The sequence below is a fragment of the Ursus americanus genome, chromosome 18, assembly GCF_024610735.1.
Source record: "Ursus americanus isolate L20-20 chromosome 18, mUrsAme1.1.p, whole genome shotgun sequence".
NCBI classification, from domain to species: Eukaryota; Metazoa; Chordata; class Mammalia; order Carnivora; family Ursidae; genus Ursus; species Ursus americanus.
Window position 1 is genome coordinate 37684384 of NC_142144.1, and position 21443 is coordinate 37705826.

The 21443-nt window shown below is 37.8% G+C and overlaps 1 long non-coding RNA gene and 1 pseudogene across 6 annotated transcripts in view; one reads left to right on the plus strand and one right to left on the minus strand.

The window, feature by feature from the left end:
* LOC123781038 (uncharacterized) overlaps nucleotides 1–21443 on the plus strand; it is a 325582-nt gene that overhangs the window by 220236 nt on the left and 83903 nt on the right. For all 6 annotated transcript variants that reach the window (XR_015727441.1, XR_006776585.2, XR_015727444.1 and 3 more), the window contains exon 6: nucleotides 10291–10500. This is a non-coding gene — a long non-coding RNA (uncharacterized LOC123781038). Of the gene's footprint in view, nucleotides 1–10290; nucleotides 10501–21443 lie in introns of those variants that run through there.
* LOC123781037 (GTP-binding nuclear protein Ran pseudogene) lies at nucleotides 7326–7956 on the minus strand (annotated as a pseudogene).

Here is a 21443-nt window from a genome sequence, read left to right on the forward strand (position 1 = left end):
GTGGTTTTGATTTGCATTTCCCTGATGATTAGTGATGTTCAACACCTTTTTAAGTACTTTTTGGCCATTTTTATGTCTTCTTTGAAAAAGAAGTCCTTTGCCCATTTTTTAATAAGAATATTTGCTTTTTGCTACAGAGTGTATGGGTTCCATGAGACTTTTTTTTAAAGATTTATTTGTTTATTTGAGAGAGAGAGAGAGAGAGAGAGAGAGAGAGGGAAGAGGAAGGGGAAGTGCAGAGAGAGTCTTAAGCAGACTCTGCGCTGAGCAACACTGGGCTTGACCTCATGATCCTGAAGTCACAACCTGAGACGAAATCGAGTCAGATGTTTAACCGACTGCACCACTAGGTGCCCCTCCATGACACATTGGTTGAGGCTTTCAGGTTTTTATCTTTTGTTTTTTTGTTTGTTTGTTTGTTTAGGATGGTCTTAGAATAAGGAATACTTTGAGATTTGTGTTGATCAGTTGTCCATCTAGAAAGCCTATAGTAATTGATATGATCAAACATTTTGGACAGAAATTGTAATAATTGTCCCTAACTCTGCTGCCAATCTTAGTATGTAGCCTAAGTTTATAAATGTATGTAAAGAATGGATTAGCAATGCCTGGAAATGGTTGTCTCAGTCAGAGTGCTGCCAATGACAGTCTCGCCTTCTCTGACATTTCTCTATCACAATACATTTAAAAAATTATTTGCATTATCATGGCACTTTATAGAGTCTATTCTGCTTGAAGAAAGAACTGTGATTGTAGTCTAGAGACACAGGAGATTTGCTTATTTTTAACATGCTTCAGAAATTGAAATCAAATCCATGTTTTGAACCACCTTTAAAAATCTTTTGTTTTGTTAATGGGGTTACATTTAAGATTGCTTTATTCAGCTTATGATTTTTCATTTCCACAGAAATACAGGCGATCTTTCTATGGGCCTGGCATGTTGTGAAGCTCAGTAGATTCAAATATTTTTATGGTATCATCTCCCTGTCAGCTACCAAAATCCTCAGAAAGTGCAATTCCATAGGTATAGATACATGTCCAGTATGTTCCCCTTCCCACCTGTATCTATATATGTAACTATGTTTATGAATCAATAACGAAACTGAAAAAATAAGATTGCCTTTGGTTGTTATAAAGCTACGAGGAACTTTTGGAACATGAAACACATGCGAAGTCATTTGAAGAAGGAAACAGCTGTCGAGATGTAACAAGAGGAAGGCTGGTTCAAAGTGTGGGAGCAAATTGCAACGTGCTCCAAATGTGGAAACGGCAGAAATGCGGCCCAGGTGCCTTTGGGCAACTGACGAGGTAATTGGCTGCTGTAGGAACATCACGGGGATCAAAACCTCCAATCGTCTCTCCTTCGGCTCCAGGGGCAATAAGCGGACATATCTGCTATGAGGCATGGCTTGAACGTGGGGACTTCGGAAAAGGAAGGCAGAGAGTCGCACGTGGCTGGTGCCAGCCGGAGGAACTGGGAGCAGCAGGCCAGGCCAGGAAGAGGCACACACTGGACAGTCGCAAGACCTCAGGGGGCTGAGCCAGCTGGAGAATGGAAGTCCTCTGAGTGACAAGCCAACTCTAAAACGTAAGAAACTCCAAGACAAAATGGCTTTTTTCAGAGCTGACTTGAGTAGTAGTGCTGATGGGCAGTGCTGAACTGTTACTGAAACTGAAGCGTGTCCCAGTGTTGAAAAAGGGACTTTTGGGAAATCGCAAAGGATAGCTTGAGGTCCCCCAGAGATGAATGAATGCTGTTTGTCATGTGTTTACTTCACTACGATTCCGTGAAGCTTGTTGTTGGGTAAGACCTAAAAGTCACGTGATTCGCCTTTCACAGTTCACATCTGGGAATCGCTTGAGCACTAGTCGTGTGTCAGACTCAGTACATGTGTCCTTTCATTGAAACAGGACAAGCGCTCCCATCTGCCCGATGAGGAAGCAGGGACATGCAGCTAAGAAGCGGTAGAACTGGGACACAAAACAAGTCATTCTTAGCCCCAAAGTGCTGCATTTAAGCACCTAAAAGAGGGACAAAGGTGACCATAAAGTAGCAGCAAAAAAGGAAGAGAGTTGGGAAGTTTCTTGAGATGCTACTGATTTTTCTGTGCTGGGAGCTAGTGAGGTGAGGAGGGAGAGGGCCTAGGCAGTTTGGACTACTGAGCAGCTAGCCCAGGAAGCAAGGACACTGTGCTGTTAAGCTGGGCTACGTGCCAATGAACATTTGGACTCTAAATAGATTCTCTTTATTCGGTTGTTTCTTATCAGATTCAAGTTAATACATGTCAAATGTGTTCTAGCTGGGGAAACTTTGATGCTTTGATCATCTAAACATTTTCATGCATGCATTTCATAGTAAGATTGTGATTTATTTCCTTCTCATGAGGATCTTAAGTTTTATGTCCTCCAATATATTCGTGTGTGTGTGTGTGTGTGTGAGAGAGAGAGAGAGAGAGACCCTGAAATGACTGACACATTTTTTTAGCTTTGGTGTTTCTCAGTTAATTTATATATTCAAATAGGTAGTCTGATCTTGGCTAGGTCTGGATGTTTTCTTTCTTTCACATAGCAGATCCACTTAGGGTTTTATATTTCCTTTTGGCAATTCAGAAATGTACAGGGTGTTCTGTATTTCCACTCTCAGGACTGAAGGAGCTCTACTTAGAGATCAAAAAGGTGGATTACACTGATAAATAGGAGGAGAGGAGTTAGGAAATCAAGAATTAATATAGGGATTTATTGGAAACATAAACAAATATAAACCCAATTATTTTTCGGAACCTGTGTTTGATTATTTGATAAGGGAGCACTAAATCGTGTACCTTTTTTCTGTAATCAGAAGTCTCCTGTTTGGTTCATTGTAGTAATTAGCCGATATATTTAAAACATGGATTTATTCTCAGCATCTGATTTAAGCACATTTTTGAAGGCAATTATATTTTCAAATAGATACATTTTCAACATGGATATTGTACGCTGAAATATTTTACTCTTCTAATATTTGGGGACATCTAATCTTTCTTTGTGTGTTTTTTAGTATCGTGCAGGTGGGGAAAGAAGGCAGAAGGAATTTTGCTTTAGCCTAAATACCATGTTTAGGTCATCATCACTCTTCTTTATGTTTTTAAATTGAAGTACATTTAATTTATTTAAGCAGCATTTACAATATAGCATTTTGAAGATAAACAAATGACATGACCATCTGCCAAAGGGGAGGCTAATCAGTTTGCTAAATAGAGACAGACCAGCATGCCAGTCACTGTAACTTGTACTTTGCTGCTGATAGAGTGGAAGTCCCCACAGCATATGATAATGTTTGAAGTGTGAGAATACAGTTTTCCCCATTAATTCTCCTTTATATCACCACCCACATCAGATATGCTTTCCTGCAGTTTACTGTTGGCTGTATGCTCAGAATTTAAATTGCGAAGGGCCTGTTCTCCTTCCTGAGGATATTACAACTCTCAGCACTACTAATTGGAATTGTGTGGTGAGGGCAAGCTTTCCTTCTGCTGCTACTGTGTGTTTGAGTGTCTGACTCCTCCGGGTAAACAGGCTACGATGCTACAAGTGCAGCCCGCTTTGCAGGTCACACACATGTGAGGTAGAGGGCAGGGTGCATGGGGTGTAACACCAGTTAACACCCTGTCACACTCACAGGATTTCAAATATTGTATGAGAGGAAAATACTTAGGAAAAGAAGGGTGAGAGCCTTTTTTGGTTTTATTCATTTGGTAAGCATCTATTAAGCGTCTACTTGCATCAGCCCCGATCTAAACACTGGGAAAACATCAGGGAAGCAGAGAGAAAAAACAACCCCTATCCTCGTGGAGCTCAGATTAAACTAAATATATTGTTTAAGTGACATCTAATGTAAAATATAATAGAAGGTGGAAGTAGGATCGAAAATAGAATTTTTCTGTGGAGAAAAGTGAGTCAGGACTTGAGGTGAGGGGCTGTCGAAACGTTAGCCAGATGGCCAGGAACGCCTTTGCAGAGAGGGTGATGTCTGAGTACATCAGTGAGTCACGCGGCATACCAGCGGAAGGGAGCGCAAGCCAACAGAAGTAAACTATAATGGCCCTGAAGCAAGTGTGTGCCTGGAAGGGTCAAGAAACTGCAAGGAGAGTGGTGTTGCTCAAAACTGCATAAAAGAATGAGAGATGAGGCCATCAAAGTGGAAGACCATTGGATATGGGGCCACATAGGCCTCGTAGACATTTAAGGTGCTACAGAAAATCATTGGGAGCTTGGCGCAAGCATCTGACAAGGTCTGTCTTGTTTTCATAAAACTCTTCTGGCTGTGTGCTGGGAGGATAAAAAGCAAGGGCAGGAAGAATGGAGAATAATGACGTCACTCTCCAGCCTTCTCGTGCTGCCCTGTGCCCCACAGGGGTAACCTGTATGACCTATAGTAACCACTAATTGGCTTCTTTGACTCTGGCTTGCATTGGGTTCAACTACTGAGAGACACGGGGGAGAGTGGGAGAAGAGCAAGATTTCTTTATTACCCTCTTCTCCCGCTGTTTCAGTTCCCCAGTAATTGTTCGTGTCTATCCACCAGGGCCATAGTTCCTGCCAGCGCCTCTCTCCATGTAGCTGCTTCTCTGATTTTCTGCAACAACTCCTTGGCCTTTGTAGGTAGTTCCTTTACTAGATCCTTCTTAATTATTCATGCTTGTCATCTGTTTTCTGCCTGGAATTGCCTGATGTACCAGGTAGGAGGTTGTGCCATATTCTGGGGAGATGTGCTGATGACATGGTCCAGGTTGATAGTGGTGGAGTGGTAAGAAGTGTTTGAATTACGGACATTTTGAAATCAGAGCTGATTCAGTTTACTACTGAATGCAATATGCGGTGAGGTGTAAGAACATTTAGGGGATGCCTATATTTGTGGCCTGAGAACCTGGAATAATGGAGTTGCCTTCATGCCTCTATACTTGAGTTAGAGATATAAAATTGAAAGTTACCTGTGTAGAGATGGATTTTGCACCTTGATGTAGGATGAGATCACTAAGGGATTGAGTCTAGAAAAGAACTGAGTCTGTTCTCTTTCCTGTCTAGACTCAAAGGCTGAGTCCTGGAGCAGCCTGATACTGAGAGATTCAGTAAATGAGGAATCTGAAAAAGAAAGTGAGAAGGAATTATGCAAGGGGTGAAAGGCTTTCCAAAAACCTGTGATATTCCTGAATCCAAGTGAAGAATCTGTGGAGTAAGAATGGATACTGCTCTGTAAGGTTCTGATAGACTAATGCTGGCTTTTAGTGTAAATCACTACATTCTAAATAGACATATATGTATGTAAACATGGAGTTTTTGCTACATGGATTAAAGAGGATCTCAAAGAGCCATATTAAAACTATGTCCCACAAATAATGCATTTCAACTGCATGCATTTCAGCTGTCCTTGGTCAGTTGAGACTCGCTGTGACCCTCTTAGAACGCTTGTATTTAGACACATATGCATTTCACAGCTTAACATCCTGTCCAGTGTCCTCCACACTATTTCCCCCAAAGAATTCAAGTGTCAGGAAAAAAAGTTAAACTTATTTACCCCAAAGAAGTAGAAGTTTCTGCAACAGGGAAACAACCACCAAAGAAAGTCAACTCTGTGACTCCAACAGGAAAACTCATGGATTTAATGGTCTAAGGGGGATGGGGTGGTGCCTATCAGCTCATCCCAAACAATTAAAAAGGAACAAGAAAGGCAGCTTGGAGGCCCACATGAGTTTGGGAAACATATTTGCAGTTATTGCAATTAGTTTAGAGAAGAATTTCAGATAAGGATAGCAACCGTAGATTGTTGTATATGGCTTTAAAATACTTAACTTTCCACGTCATTAAAAATATTTATTTAAAAATAACTAGTGATTAATTTAGCTCAGTAAAAATATTCAATAAACGTATTTTCTTGAGTTTTAATTGATACATAAATTTTTCAGCTCATTGGAAATTCACTTTTTATGAAGTGATTCATTAATCATGACAAACATGCTCGTGTGGGTCACATGTTTGTAATTAAAGTATTTTGGCAAATGAGCTATTGCTGCGTAAAAGATTGGCTTCAAAACCTAATTCAATGCTAGATTAGTGAAGTCTCTTCCTAAGGGACTTGAGTTAGAAAGCTAACAGGGATCATGTAATGTATAAAAGGAAATTTATATTTACTGTATGATACTAATTTTAATAATTACACACAAGTGCCAAAGTGACTAATCAAAAAATTGGTATTCACAGTCATATGTGAAGGTTTTGATTCTGTTCAAGTGTTAAGGATGCAATTTTCTAGGACAACACCATGATTGCATTTAATTTTACTGTGAAATTTGAGAGAAGACCTGAGATTTTCTGATTATCTTCTTCATAATATTATCTCTGTTTATTATGGTTTACATGATATCCATTTCTCCATGGGATTATAGTTTCCACAAGCACACTGAAGATTTGGACAATCCTTTTTCCAACCAATTTGCATTGGTTCTTTTCACATTAATCTTTTGCTAGCTTTTTCTTTTTAATCTCTTTCAAAAATATGTTTAGTATGCTTCCATTTATTTTAAAAAGTACATGGATGATATAGATCACACTTACAATGGGTTGAAACACATCAGATATGTTAAAATCCATGAGGTCATCATGATTTATTTTTTAAGAAGCTCATTGTTTGGAATATAGGTGATAAAGGAAAAGAACCCAGGATTCACCCTGCCTTGTATATAAGAACTGTACTTCTTAGTGACCAAAGAATTGATGAGGAGAAGTTTACCTTTAAAAAGAGAAGTGAAGCTCGACAGCATTAAGACAATTGATCACAGATGATAGGCTCAATGAAGTCACATATTAAGTACATATTATCCTGTAGTTTTTTGTCTAGTAGATAAGCAAATTGTTCCTGCCCAGTGGAAAAGATAACCCCAAAGATAAGACACCAACCAGTCTGGTATATAATCTAACAAACTGACTCTAACATTCCTTTATTAAATTGATAATGAATTCCTAGCACCTCAAAATGTTCTTTTTTTTTTTTTAATGTGACTTTTTTTTTTTTTAATGTGACTATAATAGTCTTCTATTTGAAGCTCAGGAAGCAGACAACTGTATTCCAAAACAGCTAAATATGCAGGTCCAAAAAATGAAGGTACTTGGGGTTCTCCTTGGGCAGCCATATTCACTCCAAAGCCCGTCCATCTCCTTCAGCATCCCACAGGTGAAGCACATGTCCTGCTCAGCCACAGAATAAAATGGCAAACACGCTGCACCACTGACATCCCAGGACAGTTGCCTATAACCCTAGACTTCTGACGCTGGGCTCCAGCTGCACTTTGTCACAGGTCATCATGCCCAGCTGGGAGAGCAGGGGTCTGAGCAACCTCTAGATCACGCCCACACTGTGCTACCAAAGCTGGCTCCACAACCGCCTCTGGGGGGCAAGAGCAGGCATGGTGACAAACCCAAGTTAGGGTCTCCGATTAGTTTTCCAGCAAGCCACAGGAAAGTCTTTTCAAAGCTGTAATGATTTTTGGCAGAAATATCATAGTACTGAAAGTGGAAGACAGTAGATTTTGCCTTACTCTTCCTGTCCTTAGTGTTTACTTTGTTGCCACACAGCACAATGGGGATGTTTTCACGTACTTGTACCAGATCTCTATGCCAGTTAGGCACATTTTTGTGAGTAATCCTTCATGTTACATCAAACATTATAATGGCGTACCAGGCTTGGATGTCATAGCCATCTCTCAGCCCACCAAATTTCTCCTGACCAGCTGTATCCCATACCAGGAACTTCATAGGTCCTGTGTTGGTACAGAACACAAGGGGATGGACCTCAACACTAAGGTGGCTACATACTTCCTTTCAAATTCACCAGTCATGATACTTCACGAATGTAGTTTTTTCAGTACCATTGCCAACCAATACAAGCTTGAACTGGACTTGGGGTTCTCCTTGGGCAGCCATTGTGCTCTTGTTTCCAGAAGTGTCTCCAGCCATCTGACAGAGACTGCACCACTTTAAACCTCAGGCCACAGGTCTGCTAAGCTGTCTGCCAATCCATTCCAGGGATTCTCTTTCCCAGACAATGAGGAAAGTCAACAAAGGAAGAAAATAACAAGACAAACAGAAAAACTGTAACTTGAGGAAGCAGAATTAATCGAACAACCCCCATTCACCCCTTCTCCCCTTTTAATGACCTACCAAAACTCAGGAATATATTGTATTCTACCAAGAGGATGAAATTCTACACATGAAAAAAAGAATAAAGGAGCTGAAAATTGCCAATAATATGTTGCTCATTTTCTTCTAAGTTCTCACCAGCAGCACCTTTAACGTCTATACTATTTCTACCAGCACTGTGCTTAGGATTTAGGGAGTCTCCAAAGTGATACGTGTCTTCTCTAACCTCCTTCTGTGTCCTTACTAAAAGAATCATTATTATCCATATTTCTACTAAAGGTCTGCTTACATCACTCTAGGCTTTTTCTATCATGCTCCTCAAAATTCTTTCAGCCTCTGCCACTACCCAATTCTAAAGCCACTTCCATATATTTAGGTATTGTTACAGTAGCACTCTACTCTGAGGACCAAAATCTGTATTAGCTTTCTGTTTCTGTTGTGTCAAACTGCCACAAACTTGGTGATTTTTAAATAATACAAATTTATTTTTTTACCGTTTTGTAGCTTAGATCTCAGGGGCCATCTGGATTGATGTCAGCAGAACTATGTTCCTTTCTGGAGGCTTTAGGGGAGAACATATTTCCTTATTTTTTCCAGTTTATGGAGGCTGCCTACTTTCCTCAGCTCATGAGCTTTTTTCTCCCATCTTTAAAGCCAGCAATATTAGGCAGAATCCTTTTCATACTGTCATCCTCTGGATTTCTCTTTCAATTCCCTCTTCCACTTTTAAGGATGCTTGTGAGTACTCTATGTCTATGAGAATAATCCAAGATAATCTCCTTGTCTTAATGGTAGCTCATTAGCAACCTTAACACCAATCTGCAAGCTTAACTCCCCTTTGCCAAGTAACCAAACATATTTACAGATTCTGAAGATTAGGTTGTGGACATCCTTGGGAGACCATTCCTCTACTTACCGTATATATTCACCCTAGAAGGGGTTCCCCAGCAAGCTGCCCATTTGTTGGCCACTCACACTCAATGGAGTCTACTGTTAGCAAATGCCTGTGGATACGGACACTCTACGTAACTTTTCTTTTTCTTAAATTTAAAATATGGAGAGACTGTAAACATTCATTAAGTATCTGAGGAAAGTCTTCAAAGTATTGAAAAAATAAGTTAAACTGATCTGGAGGAAAGAAAATTAAACAATCTTGCCTCCTCTCCCCACTCACTTTTAATTAATAGCCAACAAAAATTCAAGAATACATTTGTATTCTACCCATATATCAAGAAAATGTAGTTAAAAGGAATAACAGAGCAAAAAACTCGTAGAAATTAAAAATACACATACAAGTATATATATAGAAACCTTGCAATTGTTGAAGATAAGAAATCTCCCTGAAAATATATGAGATGGAAGATTAGTCCAAGAAGTTCTGTTTCAACTGATCAAATTTCCAGAAGAGTGCTGACAAAGTGGAGTGAAAAGTATTCCTCCCAAAGTGAAATTTTAAGCTAAATTTCCAGAACTGAAGGAAAACACATGTCTTGAAATAAGAAACTCTTCTACGTGAAAAAAAACGTGACCTTAGACATCTGTGAGAAATTTCAGAAAATCAAGTGTAGAGGATTCGAAAAGCTTTTCATAAGGGAAAGTAATGTATACAATAAGACACAACTAGTTAGGGCATGTCATCAGTACCACTCGTAGATGACAGAGTAATTCTTTAAAGTTCAAAGTAGAAGTAACTTTAAACCTAGAATACTTATGTCAGCCAAATTATTAGTCATGAGTGATATGAAGTTAAAAACGTTCATATATTAAGGGATTCAGAAAGTTTGTCTCTCATACACTCTTCCTCAGTCGTGGAATCAAAAATAATTGTACTAAAGAAATAGGAAGAGTGAGAGGATTATATAAATCATCTAAATCTTCATATAAGTGGCAGGAAAGAAATGGAGAAAATCTAAATTTGAAATATAAAGAAAGAGCTATAAATATACCTTATTTTGCAACATGAAGAAAACCACGTTAGAACTATACATAGCCAAGTTTAAAAGTCATTGCCACTGGTGTATAGAATTAGGAGTGGAGAAAAACAGCTGAGGGAGGGGGGGAATGATGGTTAATTCTCACAATGAAGGCTTTATATCATTCTATGACTTTTGTTCTTAGCATTGAGAAGAAAAAAAGATGGTGTCTGCCAACTGGATCCATGCAGAGGGAGAGTGTGGAGAAGGTGCCTGGCAGCCTCCATCCCTGAGAACCCCCCATCAGGTCCCCAGAAGTGTGTCAAATCAGATGTCTGGCCCTGAGGTCAACACTCCTAGACAAGCAAAGTCTGGGTGCCGCTCAACCAGCCACTTCCTACTGGACCCTGCTGAGGTGAGTGTGAGCACTGGAGCCCTTCAAGAGTACTTGTCAGATAGCCATGGCCTTGTGGGGTCTCCTGGATGCGAGCCCTGTTGGTTTTCAAAGCTAGATGTTTTGGGGGTTCATGTCTCAGGTGCAGATCTTAAAAGTTGGGAATTCTTGATGTGGAGTTTAAGCCCTTAGCTCCTTAGGGAGAAACTCTGGGTTTTCGATTCCCTCTCAACTGTGGATCGCTGTGCTGGAAGAGGGGCTTATGGAGAGATTGTGTCCCAGCCTCTCCTATTCCTTTTCATGTGGACCTTCTCTCACTTTTTCAGACATGTAGAAATCACACACGTTTTAGGTCTTTTTGCAGGGAACGTTGTTCCGTATGTAGCTGTAGGTCTGGTGTGTTTGTGGGAAGAGGTGAGTTCAGGATCCTATTTTGGGGCCAGCTTGAACCAGAACCTGACTTTTGTGCTTGGGAGAACCTGACTATTGTGCTTAAATTGAGAAAAATGAAAACTGAAGAAGAATCAATTTTCCTTATTTGTATTATCAGTCAACAAAGGGGCAATTTTTATATTACGGTGGCTGTAGCTTTGAAATCTCTGGAATAAGAACTATAGAATTAATTAGTGTACTAAGGCTCTTTGTCACTTTAGTTTTAAGCTAAAAACTAGCTTAAATAGAAATGCTTCAGTGCTGCCTATAAAATGAGTATCCTAGCAACTAAAATGTATCCCAATAATTAAAGCCTCCATGTCAGCGACATTTAGACAGCAAGAGAAGTCACAGAATTATCAGAAGTAAACATCTAGCCATATGTGCATGGTGACCTTAGCCGAGGAGTGCACAGTCTGTCAGAGTGGCCCTTCTGAAGCTGTCAAATAACAACGAATTTGCTGTGCATACTTAGATCAACCGGTTGAAACTTCCAAACACTTCGTTTAAATTTCATGTATGTGCATCATGTGATTTAGGTCCAGAGTCAATATTTAAATGCAAGAGCCCACCCTACTTGATAATTCCTTCAAATAATGCAATAATAGCAAAGCAGATTTGTTCTCACAATAATATATGTTGCAAGAAATGGGGGAAGTTACAAATGGAAAGTCCTCTTACTAATGGACCTTACGAGCTTCCAAGTCTTTTCTAATTCTGAAATTGTTGGTGACCATATATATATATATATATATATATATATATATATATATATATATATATATATATATATATATACCACTCAATAGACCACTGAACAAAGGAGTTAAAGATAGAAAACTGTGAATAGCCACTGTTTTACCATAAAAAAGGGGTATATTGGGAAGTATTGGTAATGAAACAACATCAGCCCAAGATTTATTTACCACAAATTGACATCGTGGTTTTGATTTTGCTTTGGAAGTAGGTTGGTAATGCCTCTAAAAAAGCTTCAGTCCTGAAGGGAAAAAATAACCCTGTTATCCTTTTCTGCCCATTTTCATTATTGGAAGATAGTGTGGTTTTTTACTCTGGCTCTAAAAGATGGGCTTGATTGGAAGTCAGCTCTGCCCCACGGTGAACTGTGTCAACATAAACTGTGAATTCAACAGCCAGTTCAGAATGGCAGCCAAGTTTGGTTACATATCATCTGGATATGTTAAGTATATCGTTCTATCAACCGACTCTGAGAGAGTGTAGTCAAGAGGTTCATTTGTAAATATGATCTGCTTTTAACAATTATTTAACACAAAATAAGGGAAAATGAAATTTTTATGACTATGCAATTGAAACTTAAGACCTGTTTGGAAACAGGTTAAATGTGGATACAGCAAATTGTTGAGTGAATGCATAGATTCTGTTTGGAATGAGGGAATGCATTGTGTAATTTGGAGTCACTGTCAGAGAATCAATTATAAGAGGTTACAAAGCTTGCTAAAAAATAAAACATTATAAAAGAAAAGGATAATTAAAATAGCAACTGAGAGTCTAGTAATCAGTATGATACCATGTGTAGGAGAAATATTGATAAGAAAAAAAAAAGAATTAGGTTGAGGGAACTTTAAAACTATTTGGCTGATTCTGATAGGGTAGAGAAAATCTCTAATGTGGTAGGGACAAAAATAATCCTTTCAATTTTCCACTGATGGATGAATGGATAAAAAAGATGTAATATATGTATATAATGGAATATGTAATATGGGATATATAATATGGAATATATACACACACACAATGGAATATTAGCCATCAAAAAGAATGAAATCTTGCCATTTGCAAGAATGTGGATGGATCTAGAGGGTATTATGCTAAGAGAAATCAGTCAGTCAAAGACAAGTACCATATGATTTCAATCATATGTGGAATTTAAGAAATAAAACAGATGAACATAGGGGAAGGGTAAGAAAAATACAATAAGATAAAAACAGAGACAGAGGCAAATCATAAGACTCTTAACTATAGGAAACAAACTGAGGGTTGATGGAGGGTTGATGGAGGGGAGGTGGGGGGGCCTCAATGGGTGATGGGCATTAAGGAGGGCATTGGTTGGGGTGAGCACTGGGTGTTCTCTGTAAGTGATGAATCACCAATTTTACTCCTGAAACCAATACTATATGTTAACTAGCTTGAATTTAAATTTTTAAAAATATTCCTTTCAATTAGACATATTTACACTATTAAAGTATCTGTTTATGGTTTATTTTAGAAACTGGGAGGAAGACATGAATGCCAAAAATATTACCAATATAATTTGAAAAATGAATTTGGTTAATATCATATATCCTTTTCAGAAACACAGCTACCTTCCTAATTCTATGATTAATGATTTTGATATGTAACACTTGAAACATTGTTAACCTGTTATTTTCTTTAATATAATAATCTAGGCTACAAAATGAGTTTTTATTAGCAGTATCTGAAATGTACGCATTGCACTGTGGGAAGTGACATTCAGTAAAGTCTAACATATAATGTTCCTTTATGAGTTAATATTTTATGGATTTTTTTCCCCTGCAGTTAAAATACAGCATGTGAAGTTTTGGCAAAAAGAGAATTATTTAAAATTTTTTGAAACATAGTTTTCTTTTGCAATGGGTGACTATTACCAGGCATTACATATAATTAGACCGGAGGATTCATTTTGTAAATGTAATTCTCTGTATAAGAAAACTGCCAAGACTTTTGGTACCTTTTATATTAGAAAAATTTAAGCTTATACAAAGCAAATGAAATAGTGTACCCACCACCCAGCTTAAACAATTATCTAATTTTTTGGTCATTTTTGTTTTGTCTCTCCTCCCATTGTTACTGGATTTTTTATATAGTTTTCTTAGGTAAAATTTACTACATTGAAATGCACAAATGTAACCCATACCCTATCAAGATGTAAAATATGTCTATCATCTAGAAAGTTCCTTATGTCCCTTCCCAGTCAGTCAGCGGCCCCCATCCCCGCCAAGGATGATTCTGCCTGTTGTAGAACTTCAGGTGAATATAATCATACAGTTTGCACTTCTTTGCACTGACTTCTTTCACACAACATAGTGTTTATGAGATTGAGCCATGTTGTATATAGTAGTGATTCGTTCCTTCTCACAACTGAGTAGTGCTCCACGGTAAGAACATACCACTATCCGCTTACTTACTCTTCTGCCGATGGACATTTGAGTTACTTCCAGTTTCGGGTATTAGGAATAAATCTGTTATAAACATTCTTGTATAAATCTTTTCATGAGCTTATGTTCTCATTTCTCGTTCTGTATGCCTAGGAGTAGAATTGCTGGAATCAGAAGTAGGAGTATGTTTAATGTGATAAGAAAGTGCCAGGCCTTTTCCCAAAGAGATTGTACCATTTTACATTCCCACCAGAAGTGTATGAGTGTTCCACGAGCCACACATTCTTGCCAATAATTAGTGCAGTCAGTGTATTTAATTTTAGCCATTCTAGTGGCTGTATAGTAGCAGCCTGTTATGGTTTTAATTTGCATTTTCTTCATGACGTATGATGTTGAGCACTTTATCGTTTGCTGATTGGCTATTCAGATAAGTTCCCATATGAACTCTTGGTTAAGTGTTTTGTCCATTTTTTAAATGGGCTCGTTGGCCTTATTTTTTGGTAGTAGTTACGTATACCTTCCAGATAGAAGTTCCTTGTCAAATTTATGTTTCACAAGAATTTTCTCTGAATCTGTGCCTTCCTTTCATTTACAAACATTTTTTTGATGAGATAATTTTAACGAAAATTTATAATTTTAAGTTTTTGCTTTCTGTGTACTAGGAAATCTTTTCCTTTTCAGAGTCACAAAGATATTCTTTTATGATTTCTTCTAAAAACCTCATAGCTTAAGCGCTTGGATTCCACTCTATGATCCTGCTTGGAATAATTATGTATGATACGAGGTCAAGGTTAAGATTGATTTTTTTCTACATGGATATTCAGTTGCTTTTGCCCATTTCTGTAAAGACTTTTCTTTCCACATTCAGTTGTTTTGTTGCCTGTGTTGAAAAGCAGTTATTCATATAACTTTGTACTTGCTTTTGAACTCTGCCTGCTCCGTTTGTCTGTCCACGTGCCGATACCACATGACCTTGGTTAAGTCTGATAATACAAGTCTTCCAAATTTGATTCTCAATTTCAAGGCCATAGAATACAGTTAAGCATAGTTTTGCATGTAGCTAGCTTCCCTCTCATAGTTATATATTTATATATATATATATATTTTAAATAATCTAAATTGATAAGCATTCATTTTAGAAACTTTGGATTCCAGATAAAGACACGTAAGGAATTTGTGAAAATTACTCCCAATCCTCACTGAACTTGAACCTATCTAGAGCACATGCAAAAACATTATGAATAACGACAAGTCTATACCTAGAGTTGGCAGGTGAATGATACTGTCAATTAGCCTGGTCTTTAAATTGCAGGGCTTTAAACAATGCTGCACTGGGATATATATATATATTTGCCCATGCGGAGATTCAGTTTAACATTGTCTCGCTATTCAAAAAAGCTTTGAGGGGCGCCTGGGTGGCAGTCAGTTAAGAGTAGGACTCTTGGTTTTAGCTCAGGTTGTGATGTCAGGGTGATAAGATTGAGCCCTGCACTGGGCTCTGCACTCAGCAGGGAGTCTGCTTGAGATTCTCTCTCCCTCTCTTTCTGCCCCTCCTGCTCATGCTCTCTCTCTCTAAAATAAATAAATAAATCTTTTTATTTTTATTTTTATTTTTTTTAAAAGCTTTGATATGTCAAACGGGGTTATCAGTATGTCCTTTTGGTGAGAATTCAGAAAAGAGGAAAACATTAGTGGGATTCTGATTGTATCTGCCTTAGCTTAATTCTTAAATGCTACTTGACTGAGAAAAATTAGGATCCACTGGGTTTGAAATGTAATGACTTAAAATTCATAAAATAAATATTGCCTCTGTGCATGTGAGTTCGGAGAAAAATGGGGGAATACACGCTAGGCTGTTAGCATGAAAATGTTGTGGCCTGCATTAAGTATAGAAGGAGCAGTCATACCACATGGAGAAGGAGCACTCTACCTGAGAAATTTCTATTTCTGTATATTTAGGAAAGTCCAGAGTTAGCTGCAGTCTTCTCCACCTGGCGCTTCACAATTATGAGCTTGTTGTCACTACCCTCTTCCCTTTTTATTTAGCATGTCCACCCAAGAGTCAGCTGGGGTAGTGAGCTGCCCTAGTGCCAGCAGCCTCTTCATTACCCAAAGGCTTGGCATTGTTCTTTGCTCTATGTTTTTGAGTTTCTAAGTTTGGTGGAGGAGATTCTTCTTGATTCTTTGTGGGCATATTTTCTCTTCCCAAAGGCTAGACCATGGACTTATAACACCTTCTCAGTTTTTAGCAATGGAAGATTTTTTTTCCACCTGTCTTTGAATATTTCTTTGGTCAACAATGTAGAAAATGGGGTTTGGGTAGGTTAAAAACATCAATTCATGCTATCAGTAAAAGTCAATTATCCATGTTCTGTAATGTGCAAGGCTTTCCAAATAGAATTAAAGAAATACCTGTGGTAATTCCCAAACTATTATGCATATTCATATTTAGATCAATGGGGAGAAATATACTTTTAAAACTTTTTTCTGTAGTTAAGCCTATTCTTATCTTTAATATAGGCAATGATTTTTTTGAAGAATTGTGCTGTTGAATATAGGTTTTTGATTTAATATCCTAATACACCTTGTTAGATAGACAAAAACGCATTGTCCTTCATTGATGACTGAGTGAAATTAAATAGTAGTTAACAATTAGTTGGCTTCTTTGAAGTCTTGGAAATTTATTATAGTTTGGGATTAGAACCCCATATCTTAGTTTCTCCTTTATGCAGAAAACATAGTCAAATTTTAAGAAACATCATTCATTTGCTCATAAACAAAGGGGAACATCATGGTATCCCTAAAGAGAACATGACATATTTTCTGTCTTCGAGCATCTGAGTTGCAAGGAGTTAAGTCATTTACACACCGGTCATTGCGTGCTCTCATCAAGATGGTGTGCAAGACCCCTCAGATTGTGTTTGTTTTTGTTTGGTTTGGTTTATTTTATTTTATTCATTTTATTTTATTTTATTCCCTTTTACTCTGAGTTCCTCTCTGGATCTGGTTTGTACAATTTTGGGCAAATCTTGTTATCTAGGAGCTAATAAACAGTTGGATCATGGAGTGCTACCCTTTTTTTTTTTTTTTAAGATTTAGTTATTTATTTGAGAGAGAGAAAGAGAGAGCACAAGCAGGAGGGCCAGAGGGAGAGGGAGAGAGAATCTGAAGCAAACTCCGCGCTGAGCACGGAGTCCTTCGGAGGGCTCAGTCTCACGACCCTGGGATCAGGACCTGGGCCCAAACCAAGAGTCAGACACTCGACCAACTGGCCACCCAGGCACCCCTGGGAGGCTGCTCTTGAGAAGGACACTAGGAGTATCAGGGAAATCCACTCCATTTGTTTATAGGTTTTGCAAACAGCCCGAGATCTGGCAGTGGAGACTGCAGGGTGTGCTGGATCTGTGTGAGGTCTGCCTGAGCTCCTGCACTGGCATCTCACCATAGTTGGGATGGTTCTGCACTGTCTCTGCATCAGAGTTCTTCACAGAGCACTGATGAATCCTGCAAGTCACATAAGGACACCCGTCAGGGAGGAGAGGAGAAAGCTCTTTTAAATGCTGTGGAGCTTCAGGTAAGGTGAGAACGGAGACCTTACTAATGACCTTGGAGAGTAGTTTTGGGGGATTATGGGGATATTGGACTGATTGTACAGGGCTCAGGGAAGTATGGAAGAAGAAAAATTGGATAGAGCAAGTATATGGTAAAGAGGAGGAGAGAATCTTCCTCAAAATGTCTTTCTTAAACTGAAGAAAAGCACGACCGAGAGAAAACCTAAATCAATTTCTGGTTTTAAATTTTGAACGACAAAGAGATGAAAAAATCTGGAAGAAGTCACAAAAAATAGAAACGATATAGTTGATTATAATAAAATGCTGTAAAGCTGTGAGTATTTTTATTATTTGCCCACTCATGTTTACTCCTGTTTTTTGAGGAGAACAGCTATAATGGGGAGCTTGCATTACATATGGGCTTTGGGTGGGTAGATATTGTTGTTAGATCATTCACAAAAATAATAAAACTTGTGATTTGGGATTTCAATAAGTTAGTTTAATTAACTGGATTTTCAAAGTAATAAAAAATATCCCCCATCCTTGTGTTTTGTGTACCTGCTGATGTTTGGGGAGGGGGTCGTGAAAGTAATGCCAGGTGTTCTTTTTTATTTTCATCACTCTGCAGTGAAATGAAGTGAATGGCTAGAATGAAAATGTTAGAGTAATCATGTTTTATTTGAATTATGGCTGTATTAATGCATTCCATTATTATAAAACATCACCCAATGTTGCATTATTCTAGTCACTCAGTAGTAAATGGAAAGGCAATTCATAATTAAATTAGTGAAACCTAGCACCAGGCTGACCTTTCAGTAATTCATTTTATGGCTGAACTGTAAGATAGATATAAAATGCTGCGTGATCTTTGACATATATTAAATAGAATTAAATTAAATAGAATTAATGTAATACACATGCAGTTGAAAGAGTGTGGAGGTAGGAGTATTTTTATGTGTGACCTTCGTAATTAGGCAGTGAAGTAGGCCATTAGCAAAGGATCACAGAGTTGTGATTACTTTGCTTAGGACAGGGACTAGAGCTAGAGGAAAGGCTTTAGTTGAAGGTTCTATTAAAATCTATCATGCTTTACTCCTGACCTATGGTTCAAATTCAAAGTATAAACAGAAAGGGGAATGTCTAGGTTTTGCCATTAGTTTAGGTCTTTGAAGAGGTTTCTAAAACTTATATTCTGTTTAGACCAGTTCATTAAGAACCCATTTTATTGTATCATAAGAGGCAACTGTCATTAATTACCTACTTTCCTTTCTGTCTACGCATTTACTTTCTGTCTGTTTATAGGTGTGCAAGAGGATATACCCATCCATTGATACCAGTACTAAATATTAGTACTAAATATGAATGTGGATTAGATTTATATATGGTAATAAAAATTTTTAGAATAATTCCTTTTTTAGAACAGAGACCCTGTTATTGTGATTTTCTCTTGGTAAATCCTCAGGCTGAGGTTTTCTAAAGCTTAGACTAAATAAAAACTGATTTCATTCCTCCCCTCTTCCAAATGTCTTTAATGGACATGGGCAGAAATGCCAAAGGGCCTAACACTGGTTGTTTAACTTGCTCATTTGAAAAATAAAATGAGCCCTGAGTCTGCTTGGGTTGGTGAAAGATTCAGACAAAATATCTTTGCATCTATTTCTTTGCATTTCTTTCTAAGAATTTTCAGCTTGAGCTAGATACTAAAGCCACTCTTGAAAATGTTACACCAGTGCCTCTTAATCCTGGCTGCGCATTAGAATCACGTGAGAAGCTCTATGAAAAAATAGCGATGGCATCACTTTGGTACTTTCTGTGCTCTACACCTGGCATGCTCTTCCCCAAATTATCTTCACATGGATTAGCCTCTCCCCTCCTTCTAATCTTTCCTCAAAGGTAATTTTCTTTTTTTTTTTTAAAGATTTTATTTATTTATTTATTTGACAAAGAGAGACAGCCAGCGAGAGAGGGAACACAAGCAGGGGGAGTGGGAGAGGAAGAAACAGGCTCCCAGCCGAGGAGCCTGATGTGGGGCTCGATCCCAGAACGCTGGGATCACGCCTTGAGCCGAAGGCAGACGCTTAACGACTGAGCCACCCAGGCGCCCCAGAAGTCATTTTCTCAATGAACATTCCCATCACTGCCTTCTCCCCCCATATCCTTAGTTCATTCCCTTTCACTATGTTTTGGTGAAGGGATCCATCTGTATTTTTTTTTTTTTTTGCTACTTTTCCAGTATGTAAAACAATACCTGGAGTATAATAAGCACTCAATAAGATTTACTAAATAAAATGAATAAATGACGCAGAGTACGTGGAGAGTGACAGCCAAGTAGAGCAGTGTCTAAATGAGATAAAAGAAAGGGGGGGGTAAACAGAAGGGGGAATGAACCATGAGAGACTATGGACTCTGGGAAACACACTGAGGGCTTGGGGGGGGGGGGAATGGGATAGGCTGGTGATGGGTATTAAGGAGGGCACGTATTGCATGGTGCACTGGGTGTTATACTCAAGTAATGAATCATGGAACTTTACATCAAAAACTAGGGATGTACTGTATGGTGACTAACATAATATAATAATAAAAATAAATATGTAGGATGTGCTCCTGACTTCCGGTCACCGGTTTCAAGAAATCGCTTGAAGCCCTTGTTAAAAATAAAGATTTTCTATCTTTTTTCACCAGTGCAATAGAAAGTTAACTTCTTTAAAATGTGATACAGCACTGTTATTTTAATTAGATTTTTAAAATTATTATTACAAGTTGAACATGTTTCTTAGCTGTGAATATTTCCAGTGTTTGTAGTTCATTTTTTCAATAGCTTTGCCGATGTATCTATTGGGATTTTAGCCATGTTCTTAATAAGCATTTACTACATTAGATGAATGAACCTTTTTGTCATATAGGTATTTTCCCACTTTCTCCTTAGTCTTCTTGGGGTGTTTTTGATAAGCTGAAAGGTGTCATATTCATATTAACCATTTTTCAGAATTCTACCATTGTTCTTAAACTTAGAACTTAATTTCTTTCCAGCTGTAGAGTTTTCCACTATTCTTATGGTTTATTTTCCTACAAATAACTCTTTGTTGAAGATCTAAGCTTTTTTTTTCCCTTTTACGGAGGTAGCCAATACTATTCTTTTTGAATAATATTATTTTCTAAATATTTGACATGATATCCCCCCTCCATTCTATATAAAATTAACAACAAAGGATTATATAAATTTAAGATACAGATACAGATGGATTCTAGTATGATAGATTGGAGTTCTTTTACTCTCTGATCATTGGCCTGTTGCTCTGTTCTTGTTTCCCAACTCAACTATTATAATTATAGCTTTATAGTATATTCATTACCTGACAGAGAAATTAAACTTTTTTCTTTTTTTTTTCTCAAAACTTTAGGTAATCCAAAGCGTTTTCCTTTAGTATTTAAAAATAATTTTTGTCAACTTAAAAAATATGTCTACAAGTTTAGTGTTTCACATTAACTTTTAAATTATTTTGAAATAAATGGACATCTTTACAATATTTAATTTTTTCATTAAGAACAAGGTCTGCTTTCTCCATGCATGTACATCTGTTTCATACCTGAGAGTACTTTTTGTAGTTTTCTTCATCTAAGACCTGTGGGATTTCATATCGCTATTAGTCACCCACACATAAATGCATTTGGCTTGTACTCTTAACACAGTATATTCCTCTCCATTGCATTTTTTAAAAAAGTCCTTCAAACTTCTCTTCACTGTCCTTACTATTTACTGCTATTTCTTTTCTCTACTTTCTCCCCTCCCTAATACAGACATTCAGAATGGTTAGGGGAAGCTTAT